This window comes from Artemia franciscana, unplaced genomic scaffold, assembly GCF_032884065.1.
Source record: "Artemia franciscana unplaced genomic scaffold, ASM3288406v1 Scaffold_2091, whole genome shotgun sequence".
Taxonomy (NCBI): Eukaryota; Metazoa; Arthropoda; class Branchiopoda; order Anostraca; family Artemiidae; genus Artemia; species Artemia franciscana.
Genome location: NW_027063107.1, coordinates 34,079 through 46,657, shown reverse-complemented (window position 1 = coordinate 46,657; position 12,579 = coordinate 34,079). Strand labels below are relative to the sequence as shown.

General features: G+C 30.3%; 1 long non-coding RNA gene across 1 annotated transcript; it reads right to left on the bottom strand.

Moving 5' to 3' along the window:
• Position 1: 1 nt before the first annotated feature.
• LOC136042829 (uncharacterized) lies at positions 2-4,452 on the bottom strand. The gene is made up of 2 exons (XR_010621454.1): positions 4,025-4,452; positions 2-149 (listed from the first exon to the last, which is right to left on the bottom strand). It is a non-coding gene; the product is annotated as an uncharacterized LOC136042829 (long non-coding RNA).
• Positions 4,453-12,579: the final 8,127 nt, after the last annotated feature.

Sequence of the window (12,579 nt, the reverse complement as noted above, 5' to 3'; positions counted from 1 at the left end):
ATTTTTATTGGTTTTTACCTTTATAGTTTTTTTAGTTTTTTAGCTTTTTTATTTTTTTTATTAGTTTTTAGTTTTTTTTGTAGTTTTTGCCTTTTTTTAGTTTTTTCAGTTTTGACGTCACCTAATCCAGTTTTTTCAGGTGACGTCACCTGACACATCCATCCACACATCCATCCATCCATCCATCCACAGACAACTTATTTTTATATATATAGATATATATATATATACTAGCTGTTGGGGTGGCGCTTCGCGCCACCCCAACACCTAGTTGGTGGGGGCACTTCGCGCCCCCCCCAAGCCCCCCCGCGCGCGTAAGTCGTTACGCGCCATATTAGTTACGCGCCATATTAGTTACGCGCCATTGTAGTTGTGTCCCTGTGTCCCACCTGTGAATATAGATAGATTTATATATGTGTTTCAAACTACGTAAAAATTGCGAATATACAACATTCTTGGCTTTCCCATTGTCTGTCCATATACAAAGCCGTATGTACTAATAATGACGTCATATGCAAACGTTCTTTTTACAAACAAACAAACATGCATACACACAACTCGTTTTTATATAGATAGATAGATAGATAGATACAATACAAATTAACTACGTAAAACTTGTGAATATACAACAGTCTGTTCCGAAATACAACTAACTTCGTAAAACTTGAGAATATACAACATTCTTCGCTGTCCAATTCTCGCTGCATATAAATAGATTGTCAGGTTTACCGACCCTCGAACATGCAACGTACAATTGTCCATGGGAAAAACAATCAGTATTAAGATCAATACCACATTTTTCTAATGATTGACCTTGAGCTTTGTTAATGGTGATTGCAAATGCTAATCGAATTGGGAATTGCAATCTTTTAAATTGAAAAGGCAGATCTGTTGGAATCATGGGAATGCGAGGAATAAGAACAGCCTCACCCTCAAAAGGCCCTGTCAGGATTGTGGCCTCTATTAGGTTTTCCATTGTTTTTTTTACGGCAAGTCGAGTGCCATTGCAAAGCTTTGGTGGGTTTATGTTACGTAACAATATTATTGGTACGCCTATTTTTAGTTGTAGCACGTGTGGTGGAAACCCTGAAAGATCTATGGAATTTAAAAATTCAGATGGATAATTAACCGCTTCATTTGGTTCCAAAACTGTGTCGACTGACTTGTAAAGGACTGCCTGGTCTTGAATCTTGGTCAAAACAATATTGTTGATTTCGTGGACGTCTATATTCTTGGGTGCGAGAATCGCTCTTTCACTTAGCCATTTATTATTTTTATAATTTTTTAGAATATTCGGAAATATATTTTCAATCAATTCATTTTTGGACGTCACTAAATTACAGAAATCAGCAGGTAGTTGTATACGTCCTGAAATTGAGTCTACTGGGAGCTTTCCGTTTCCCATTGCTAGCAATTGATCTGAAAATGTTTGACCAGAGTCATCGTTTTGCAATCGGACACGCATATTTGTAGTTAATTTTAATGTTTTTACGTGTGCCCATAAATTAGAATTTTTCAGGCAAGCATTCATTTCGTCTGCAGGAGTTGATCTAGGTATTATAGGTAATGTTTGCCTGAAATCTCCTGCAAGCAATATTAATGTGCTGCCAAAGGGTTTCGAATTCCCTCTTAAATCTTTCAAGCATTGATCCAGAGCCTCGAGCGATTTTTTGTGTGCCATTGTGCACTCATCCCAAATAATAAGTTTGCATTGCTGCAATACTTTACCCATCCCAGATGATTTGGAAATATTGCACGTGGGAGTTTCTGTAGAATGCAAGTTCAGAGGCAATTTCAAAGCGGAATGAGCAGTTCTTCCACCAGGCAGCAATGTTGCGGCTATTCCGGACGACGCAATTGCCAACGCTATATCATTTTTAGATCGAATTGATGCCAGAATCAGTTTTATCACAAACGTTTTACCAGTACCTCCTGGCGCATCCAAAAAGAAAATTTCTCCAACGTTGTTATCGACACAATGCATTATCGTATCATAAATGTCTTTTTGTTCCGACGTTAACTTGGAAATGTTATTTTGTACATACGACAATAGATCACTCGTACTGTAACTTTGTTCACGATCCAATTCTACACATGTCGAAACAGCAGCGATACGGTTAGGTGAAGGCATTCCCAAACCCTGAAGAGGTTTGTTTGCCATACTTATGCAAATATCTTCTATAACAACTAAAGTGTAGTTATAAATTTCTGGTGTAAAATCAAAAGTCATGTCTGACGTCTCTAACTGTTTTCGATGAAGTATATCTTCGGACATTTTTGACTTATATTTTTCCCATAACTCTGTAGGAGCTGATGGAGAGCAAGTTGTTAAAATGATGCCAAACAATGCACGAATTTGACTTGGGGTTGACGTTTCGCACGCGTCATTGATGCAGTTATCCCAGTGTTGGTCATTCTCCAATAAATTCAGAGCTTGGCATGCACTACGGTAAGTGTCATGTATAGTACCATTTACAGTCCTCAAATACTCAAAGGATGTCGGACCGGGTACATTCACCAAAAGCAGGCGTAGAAAGAAGCATTCATGTTGATTGGGGTGAACGGTGTAGAGTCTTCCTATCGTGGTATCTTTGAAGATGGTAGGTTGGCCGTCGACTGACTTACCCTGTTTTCGACGTTCAAATACTTTATTTTTAGTATTCCACGTGTAATACGAAGGCACTTCAGTATACAGCAGTTTTTTCGCAAAAGAATCATTTTTGCAAAGCGAAAAAAAAGCTGTTAATGTTGTATCCGGTGGATTCAGGACTCTTTGTTGCACGTTGGTTTCCGTGAAATAAACACGTTGACCATTCTGTAAATGTACCGCTAAGTGAACAACAGCTGGACTACGTTCATGTATCGGAAATGAAAGAATTCGCCAAACAGCTTCATTACTGCTTATATATCTTCCAGCCTGATATTCTACGATTTCATCGAAATCTTTGATTTCGGACTGCAAGCCAAAAACTGCCATGTCACTGCCTTTGTTGACGTATTTACATATATATTTTATTGCCTTTACGGAGTTACAGTATTCAACGTTTATATGTGCATTAAATGTTTTGGATAATAAAGGGGAATATGGAACAACCCACTGGTTATCTACTTCGATGGTGGTACCGTTACGCTTCTTTATTATTGCTGTTTTACCGCCATCTTCAGTAGATCTTCTTCTATATTGTGGGTAACCATCATTGCCAGTAATTGTTGTGGGTACTAAAAGTCGAGGATATTGCTTTGTGCACCTTCCTTTGGCCATGCAAGTCTGCTTTCGCGTTGCTCTGGTAGTTCCTCGGCATGCTTTCTTTTTTCACATTCTCTTTTAGCAGCAAGTCTGCTTCTGCGTTGCTCTGGTAGTTCCTCGGCATGCTTTCTTTTTTCACATTCTCTTTTAGCAGCAAGTCTGCTTCTGCGTTGCTCTGGTAGTTCCTCGGCATGCTTTCTTTTTTCACTTTCTCTTTTAGCAGCAAGTCTGCTTTCGCGTTGCTCTGGTAGTTCCTCGGCATGCTTTCTTTTTTCACATTCTCTTTTAGCAGCAAGTCTGCTTCTGCGTTGCTCTGGTAGTTCCTCGGCATGCTTTCTTTTTTCACATTCTCTTTTAGCAGCAAGTCTGCTTCTGCGTTGCTCTGGTAGTTCCTCGGCATGCTTTCTTTTTTCACTTTCTCTTTTAGCAGCAAGTCTGCTTTCGCGTTGCTCTGGTAGTTCCTCGGCACGCTTTCTTTTCTGACTTTCTCTATCACCAGCAAGTTTTCTGGCATAGACTCTTTGAGCATCTTCATCAGTCATTATAAACTTAAGCATTAATAGAATTCTACACGAACATCCGTCTTATATAACTTGAATGACGTCACGCCTTCAAAGCAAAAATGATGCCTTCAAAGCAAAAATGATGGCAGCTAATTTCATGACGTCAGCCGAAACATGACGGCGAACATATGTCTTATATAACTTGAATGACGTCACCTTCAAAGCAAAAATGACGGCAACTAATTTCATGACGTCAGCCGAAACATGACGTCACCTGACACATCCATCCACACATCCATCCACACATCCACAGACAGACAACTTATTTTTATATATATAGATATATATATATATAAAGAACCAGAGTTTGTATTTCCAGCAGTAATTGGATGTCCAGTAGATTACCGCAAAGTGGCTTGAACTCACATCCTTCGAATTCGAAAGAGAGTATCAAAGCCAATGTACTACGGTAACTGCTACTACATTTTGTATTATTGAATACTTGATTAATTTAAAGTGATTGGGGTATCTGTTTTAAGGTTTTCGAATTACTTTAATCTATTGTCAAAATATATTGAAATATTTGTGCAATTCCCAGTTTTTTTTTTAGTTTTTTCTTTTTTTAGTTTTTAGCTTTTTTAGTTTTTTTTTAGTTTTTTATCTTTTTTATTTTTTTACGTTTTTTCTTTTTATTTTTTTTTTTTTTTTATTTTTTTTTAATTTTTTTTTTAGTTTTTTATTTTTTTTTTTTATTTTATTAATATTTTTTTTAATTTATTTTTACATTCTATTTTTTCTATATATATAAAATATATTTGAAATTATATTATAAATATATATATATATATATATATATTATATTTTATATATATATATTATATTTATATTTATATATATATATATATATATATATATATATATATATATATATATATTTTATATATATATATATATATATATATATATATATATATATATATATATATATATATATATATATATATATATATATATATATATATATATATATATATATATATATATATATATATATATATATATATATATATATATATATATATATATATATATATATATATATATATATATATATATATATATATATATATATATATATATATATATATATATATATATATATATATATATATATATATATATATGTTTTTAACTACGTAAAACTTGCGAATATACAACATTCTTTGCTGTCCCATTGTCTGTGCATATAAATAGATTGTCAGGTTTACCGACTCTTGAACATGCAACATATAATGGTCCATGGGAAAACAATCCGTATTCAGATCTATACCTCATGATTCTAATGATTGCCCTTGAGCTTTGTTGATGGTGATTGCTAATCGACCATTCCCTGAGTCGCCATCGTCATTTATATAGCCCCCTGTGCACCCCGGCGTCCCCTTTGTAGTTATGTCCCTGTGTCCCGGTCGTCATTTATATTCCCTGTGTCCCGGTCGTCATTTGTGTCCCGGTGTTCCAGTCTGTGATTTCTCTTTGAGTGTCCCGGGCGTCATTTATATTCCTTGTGTCCCGGTGTCCCGGTCGTCATTTATATCCCCCTGTGCCCCCCGGCGTCCCCATTGTAGTTGTGTCCCTGTGTCCCGGTCGTCATTTATATTCCCTGTGTCCCGGTCGTCATTTGTATCCCGGTGTCCCGGTCTGTATATACATTCGTTTTTTAGTTTTGTTTTTCTCCTTTGTTTTTTTCCTTTTTTCTTTTTTTTCTTTTTTAGTTTATTTAGATTTTTAGATTTTTTTTTTATATTTATTAATATTTTTTTAGTTTTCTTTTTCTCTTATTTTTCAGTTTTTTCCTTTTTTTTTAGTTTTTTCTTTTTTAGTTTTTAGTTTTTTTTTTGTTTTTTACCTTTTTTTAGTTTTTTTAGTTTTTATAGTTTTTTAGCTTTTTTAGTTTTTTTATTAGTTTTTAGTTTTTTTTTTAGTTTTTGCCTTTTTTTAGTTTTTTCAGTTTTTTTTAGTTTTTAGTTTTTTACCTTTTTTTAGTTTTTTTTAGTTTTTTAGCTTTTTTAGTTTTTTTTCTTTTTAGTTTTTTTTGTAGTTTTTACCTTTTTTAGTTTTTTTTCTTCTTTTGTATTAGTGTGAAATAATTCAGACGTCATATGTGGACAAACACGACGTCACTCGACAGACAGACAGACAGACATAACCCACAAACAACTTATTTTTATATATATTTATTCATATTTTTTTAGTTTTCTTTTTCTCTTTTATTTTTCAGTTTTTTCCTTTTTTTTAGTTTTTTTCTTTTTTAGTTTTTAGTTTTTTTTAGTTTTTTACCTTTTTTTAGTTTTTTTTTAGTTTTTTTAGTTTTTTAGCTTTTTTAGTTTTTTTATTAGTTTTTATTTTTTTTGTAGTTTTGCCTTTTTTTATTTTTTTCAGTTTTTTTTTAGTTATTAGATTTTTACCTTTTTTTATTTTTTTTTAGTTTTTTAGCTTTTTTAGTTTTTTTTTCTTTTTAGTTTTTTTTGTAGTTTTTACCTTTTTTAGTTTTTTTCTTCTTTTATATTAGTGTGAAATAATTCAGACGTCATATGCGAACAAACATGACGTCACCTGATCCACAGATCCACAGATCCACACACAGACAACTTATTTTTATATATATAGATTTATTCATATTTTTTTAGTTTTCTTTTTCTCTTTTATTTTTCAGTTTTTTCCTTTTTTTTAGTTTTTTTCTTTTTTAGTTTTTAGTTTTTTTAAGTTTTTTTACCTTTTTTTAGTTTTTTTAGTTTTTTTAGTTTTTTAGCTTTTTTAGTTTTTTTATTAGTTTTTATTTTTTTGTAGTTTTTGCATTTTTTTATTTTTTTCAGTTTTTTTTTTTAGTTATTAGATTTTTACCTTTTTTTTAGTTTTTTTTAGTTTTTTAGCTTTTTTAGTTTTTTTTTTCTTTTTAGTTTTTTTTGTAGTTTTTACCTTTTTAGTTTTTTTCTTCTTTTGTATTAGTGTGAAATAATTCAGACGTCATATGCGAACAAACATGACGTCACCTGATCCATCCACAGATCCACACACAGACAACTTATTTTTAAATATATAGATATATATTCACAGGTGGGACAAAGGGACACAACTACAATGGCGCGTAACTAATATGGCGCGTAACAACTTACGCGCGCGGGGGGGCTTGGGGGGGAGGGGGCGCGAAGCGCCCCCACCAACTAAGTGCCACCCCAACAGCTAGTATATATATATATATATATACTAGCTGTTGGGGTGGCGCTTCGCGCTACCCCAACACCTAGTTGGTGGGAGCGTTTCGCGCCCCTCCAAGCCCCCCGCGCGCATAAGTCGTTACGCGCCATATTAGTTACGCGCCATTGTAGTTATGTCCCTATGTCCCACCTGTGAATATAGATGTATATATATATATATATATATATATATATATATATATATATATATATATATATACATATATATATATATATATATATATATATATATATATATATATATATATATATATATATATATATATATATATATATATATATATATATATATATATATATATATATATATATATATATATATATATATATATATATATATATATATATATATATATATATATATATATATATATATATATATATATATATATATATATATATATATATATATATATATATATACTAGCTGTTGGGGTGGCGCTTCGCGCCACCCCAACACCTAGTTGGTGGGGGTGCTTCGCGCCCCCCCAAGCCCCCCCGCGCGCGTAAGTCGTTACGCGCCATAACAGTTACGCGCCATTGTAGTTGTGTCCCTATGTCCCACCTGTGAATATAGATATATATATATATATATATATATATATATATATATATATATATATATATATATATATATATATATATATATATATATATATATATATATATATATATATATATATATATATATATATATATATATATATATATATATATATATATATATATATATATATATATATATATATATGGTTCTAACTACGTAAAACTTGCGAATATACAACATTCTTTGCTGTCCCATTGTCTTTGCATATAAATAGATTGTCAGGTTTACCGACTCTTGAACATGCAACATATAATGGTCCATGGGAAAACAATCTGTATTCAGATCTATACCTCATGATTCTAATGATTGCCCTTGAGCTTTGTTGATGGTGATTGCTAATCGACCATTCCCTGCCCCGGTGTCCCGGTCGTCATTTATATCCCCCTGTTTCCCCCGGTGTCCCCGTTGTAGTTGTGTCCCTGTGTCCCGGTCGTCATTTATATTCCCTGTGTCCCGGTCGTCATTTGTATCCCGGTGTCCCGGTCTGTATATACATTCGTTTTTTAGTTTTGTTTTTCTCCTTTATTTTTTTCCTTTTTTTTTCTTTTTTAGTTTATTTTGATTTTTAGATTTTTTAGTTTTTTTTATTAGTTTTTAGTTTTTTTTTCTTTTTAGTTTTTTTGTAGTTTTTACCTTCTTTTTAGTTTTGTTAGTTTTTTTTTTTACTTATGTCCTGGTCGTCATTTATACTCCCTGTGTCCCGGTGCTTTGTTGATTGGTAATCGAACATTCCTTTTGTCCTGGTCGCTTTCTCTTTGAGTGTCGTCATTTATTTTTTTCTTTTTTAGTTCTTTTAGTTTTTACCTTTTTTAGTTTTTTTTAGTTTTTTAGATGAAAATTTTTTTAGTTTTTTCCTTTTTTTCTTTTTAGTTTTTTATTGGTTTTTACCTTTATTTTAGCTTATTTTTCAATTTTTTCCTTTTTTTTATTTTTTTTTTAGTTTTTAGTTTTTTTAGTTTTTTACCTTTTTTTAGTTTTTTTAGTTTTTTTAGTTTTTTAGCTTTTTTATTTTTTTTATTAGTTTTTAGTTTTTTTGTAGTATTTGCCTTTTTTTAGTTTTTTCAGTTTTTTTTTTAGTTTTTTATTGGTTTTTACCTTTATTTTAGCTTATTTTTCAGTTTTTTAGCTTTTTTATTTTTTTTATTAGTTTTTAGTTTTTTTTGTAGTTAGTTTTTTTAGTTCTTTACCTTTTTTTAGTTGTTTTAGTTTTTTTAGTTTTTTAGCTTTTTTATTTTTTTTATTAGTTTTTAGTTTTTTTTGTAGTTTTTGCCTTTTTTAGTTTTTTTAGTTTTTTAGCTTTTTTATTAGTTTTTAGTTTTTTTTGTAGTTTTTGCCTTTTTTTAGTTTTTTTAGTTTTTTAGCTTTTTTATTTTTTTTATTAGTTTTTAGTTTTTTTGTAGTTTTTGCCTTTTTTTAGTTTTTTCAGTTTTGACGTCACCTGATCCAGTTTTTTCAGGTGACGTCACCTGATCCAAATAGATTGTCAGGTTTACCGACTCTTGAACATGCAACATATAATGGTCCATGGGAAAACAATCTGTATTCAGATCTATACCTCATGATTCTAATGATTGCCCTTGAGCTTTGTTGATGGTGATTGCTAATCGACCATTCCCTGTCCCGGTGTCCCGGTCGTCATTTATATCCCCCTGTTTCCCCCGGTGTCCCCGTTGTAGTTGTGTCCCTGTGTCCCGGTCGTCATTTATATTCCCTGTGTCCCGGTCGTCATTTGTATCCCGGTGTCCCGGTCTGTATATACATTCGTTTTTTAGTTTTGTTTTTCTCCTTTATTTTTTTCCTTTTTTTTTCTTTTTTAGTTAATTTAGATTTTTAGATTTTTTAGTTTTTTTATTAGTTTTTAGTTTTTTTTTCTTTTTAGTTTTTTTGTAGTTTTTACCTTCTTTTTAGTTTTGTTAGTTTTTTTTTTTACTTATGTCCTGGTCGTCATTTATACTCCCTGTGTCCCGGTGCTTTGTTGATTGCTAATCGAACATTCCTTTTGTCCTGGTCGCTTTCTCTTTGAGTGTCGTCATTTATTTTTTTCTTTTTTAGTTCTTTTAGTTTTTACCTTTTTTAGTTTTTTTTAGTTTTTTAGATGAAATTTTTTTTTAGTTTTTTCCTTTTTTTCTTTTTAGTTTTTTATTGGTTTTTACCTTTATTTTAGCTTATTTTTCAGTTTTTTCCTTTTTTTTATTTTTTTTTATTTTTTATTTTTTTTAGTTTTTTACCTTTTTTTAAGTTTTTTTAGTTTTTTTAGTTTTTTAGCTTTTTTACTTTTTTTATTAGTTTTTAGTTTTTTTTGTAGTTTTTGCCTTTTTTTAGTTTTTTCAGTTTTTTTTAGTTTTTTATTGGTTTTTACCTTTATTTTAGCTTATTTTTCAGTTTTTTCCTTTTTTTTCGTTTTTTTTAGTTTTTAGTTTTTTTAGTTTTTTACCTTTTTTAGTTTTTTTAGTTTTTTTAGTTTTATAGCTTTTTTATTAGTTTTTAGTTTTTTTTGTAGTTTTTGCCTTTTTTTAGTTTTTTTAGTTTTTTAGCTTTTTTATTTTTTTTATTAGTTTTTAGTTTTTTTGTAGTTTTTGCCTTTTTTTAGTTTTTTCAGTTTTGACGTCACCTGATCCAGTTTTTTCAGGTGACGTCACCTGATCCAAATAGATTGTCAGGTTTACCGACTCTTGAACATGCAACATATAATGGTCCATGGGAAAACAATCTGTATTCAGATCTATACCTCATGATTCTAATGATTGCCCTTGAGCTTTGTTGATGGTGATTGCTAATCGACCATTCCCTGTCCCGGTGTCCCGGTCGTCATTTATATCCCCCTGTTTCCCCTGGTGTCCCCGTTGTAGTTGTGTCCCTGTGTCCCGGTCGTCATTTATATTCCCTGTGTCCCGGTCGTCATTTGTATCCCGGTGTCCCGGTCTGTATATACATTCGTTTTTTAGTTTTGTTTTTCTCCTTTATTTTTTTCCTTTTTTTTTCTTTTTTAGTTTATTTAGATTTTTAGATTTTTTAGTTTTTTTATTAGTTTTTAGTTTTTTTTTCTTTTTAGTTTTTTTGTAGTTTTTACCTTCTTTTTAGTTTTGTTAGTTTTTTTTTTTACTTATGTCCTGGTCGTCATTTATACTCCCTGTGTCCCGGTGCTTTGTTGATTGCTAATCGAACATTCCTTTTGTCCTGGTCGCTTTCTCTTTGAGTGTCGTCATTTATTTTTTTCTTTTTTAGTTCTTTTAGTTTTTACCTTTTTTAGTTTTTTTTAGTTTTTTAGATGAAAATTTTTTTTAGTTTTTTCCTTTTTTTCCTTTTAGTTTTTTATTGGTTTTTACCTTTATTTTAGCTTATTTTTCAGTTTTTTCCTTTTTTTTAGTTTTTTTTATTTTTTAGATGAAAATTTTTTTTAGTTTTTTCCTTTTTTTCCTTTTAGTTTTTTATTGGTTTTTACCTTTATTTTAGCTTATTTTTCAGTTTTTTCCTTTTTTTTAGTTTTTTTTATTTTTTATTTTTTTTAGTTTTTTACCTTTTTTTAGTTTTTTTAGTTTTTTTAGTTTTTTAGCTTTTTTACTTTTTTTATTAGTTTTTAATTTTTATTGTAGTGTTTGCCTTTTTTAGTTTTTTCAGGTTTTTTTTAGTTTTTTATTGGTTTTTACCTTTATTTTAGCTTATTTTTCAGTTTTTTCCTTTTTTTTAAGTTTTTTTTAGTTTTTAGTTTTTTTAGTTTTTTACCTTTTTTAGTTTTTTTAGTTTTTTAGCTTTTTTATTTTTTTTATTAGTTTTTAGTTTTTTTGTAGTTTTTGCCTTTTTTTAGTTTTTTTTAGTTTTTTAGCTTTTTTATTAGTTTTTTGTTTTTTTTGTAGTTTTTGCCTTTTTTTAGTTTTTTTAGTTTTTTAGCTTTTTTATTTTTTATTAGTTTTTAGTTTTTTTGTAGTTAGTTTTTATAGTTTTTTACCTTTTTTTAGTTTTTTTAGTTTTTTTAGTTTTTTAGCTTTTTTATTTTTTTTATTAGTTTTTAGTTTTTTTTGTAGTTTTTGTCTTTTTTTAGTTTTTTTAGTTTTTTAGCTTTTTTATTAGTTTTTAGTTTTTTTTGTAGTTTTTGCCTTTTTTTTAGTTTTTTTAGATTTTAGCTTTTTTATTTTTTTTATTAGTTTTTAGTTTTTTTTGGAGTTTTTGCCTTTTTTAGTTTTTTCAGTTTTGACGTCACCTGATCCAGTTTTTTCAGGTGACGTCACCTGATCCACGATCCACAGATCCACAGATCCACAGACAACTTATTTTTATATAGATAGATATATATATATATATGTTTTTAACTACGTAAAACTTGCGAATATACAACATTCTTCGCTGTCCCATTGTCTGTACATATGAATATATTGTCAGGTTTACCTACTCTTGAACATGCAACATATAATTGTCCATGGGAAAAACAATCCGTATTCAGACCTATACCTCATTATTCTAATGATTGCCCTTGAGCTTTGTTGAAGGTGATTGCTAATCAAACATTCCCTGTGTCCCCATCGTCATTTATACATCCCCCCTGTGCCCCCGACGTCCCCGTTGTAGTTGTGTCCCTGTGTCCCAGTCGTCATTCATAGTCGTCAAACATGACGTCAGTTGACACACAAACATGACGTCAGTCGACACACACGTCCCAGTTGTCATTTGTGTCCCGGTGTCCAAGTCTGTAATTTCTCTTTGAGTGTCCCGGTCGTCATTTATATTCCCTGTGTCACTTTTTATTTTTTTTGGGGGGGAGGGTTTCTTTTCCTCCTTTATTTTTCAGTTTTTTTCCTTTTTTTAGTTTTTTTTTGTTTTTCAGTTTTTAGTTTTTTTTATGTTGCATGTTCAAGATTCGGTAAACCTGACAATCTATTTATATGTCCCCCAACAGTAGTTTTTATATATATAGGTAGATTCGGTCGTTATTTGTGTCCCGGTGTCCCTGTC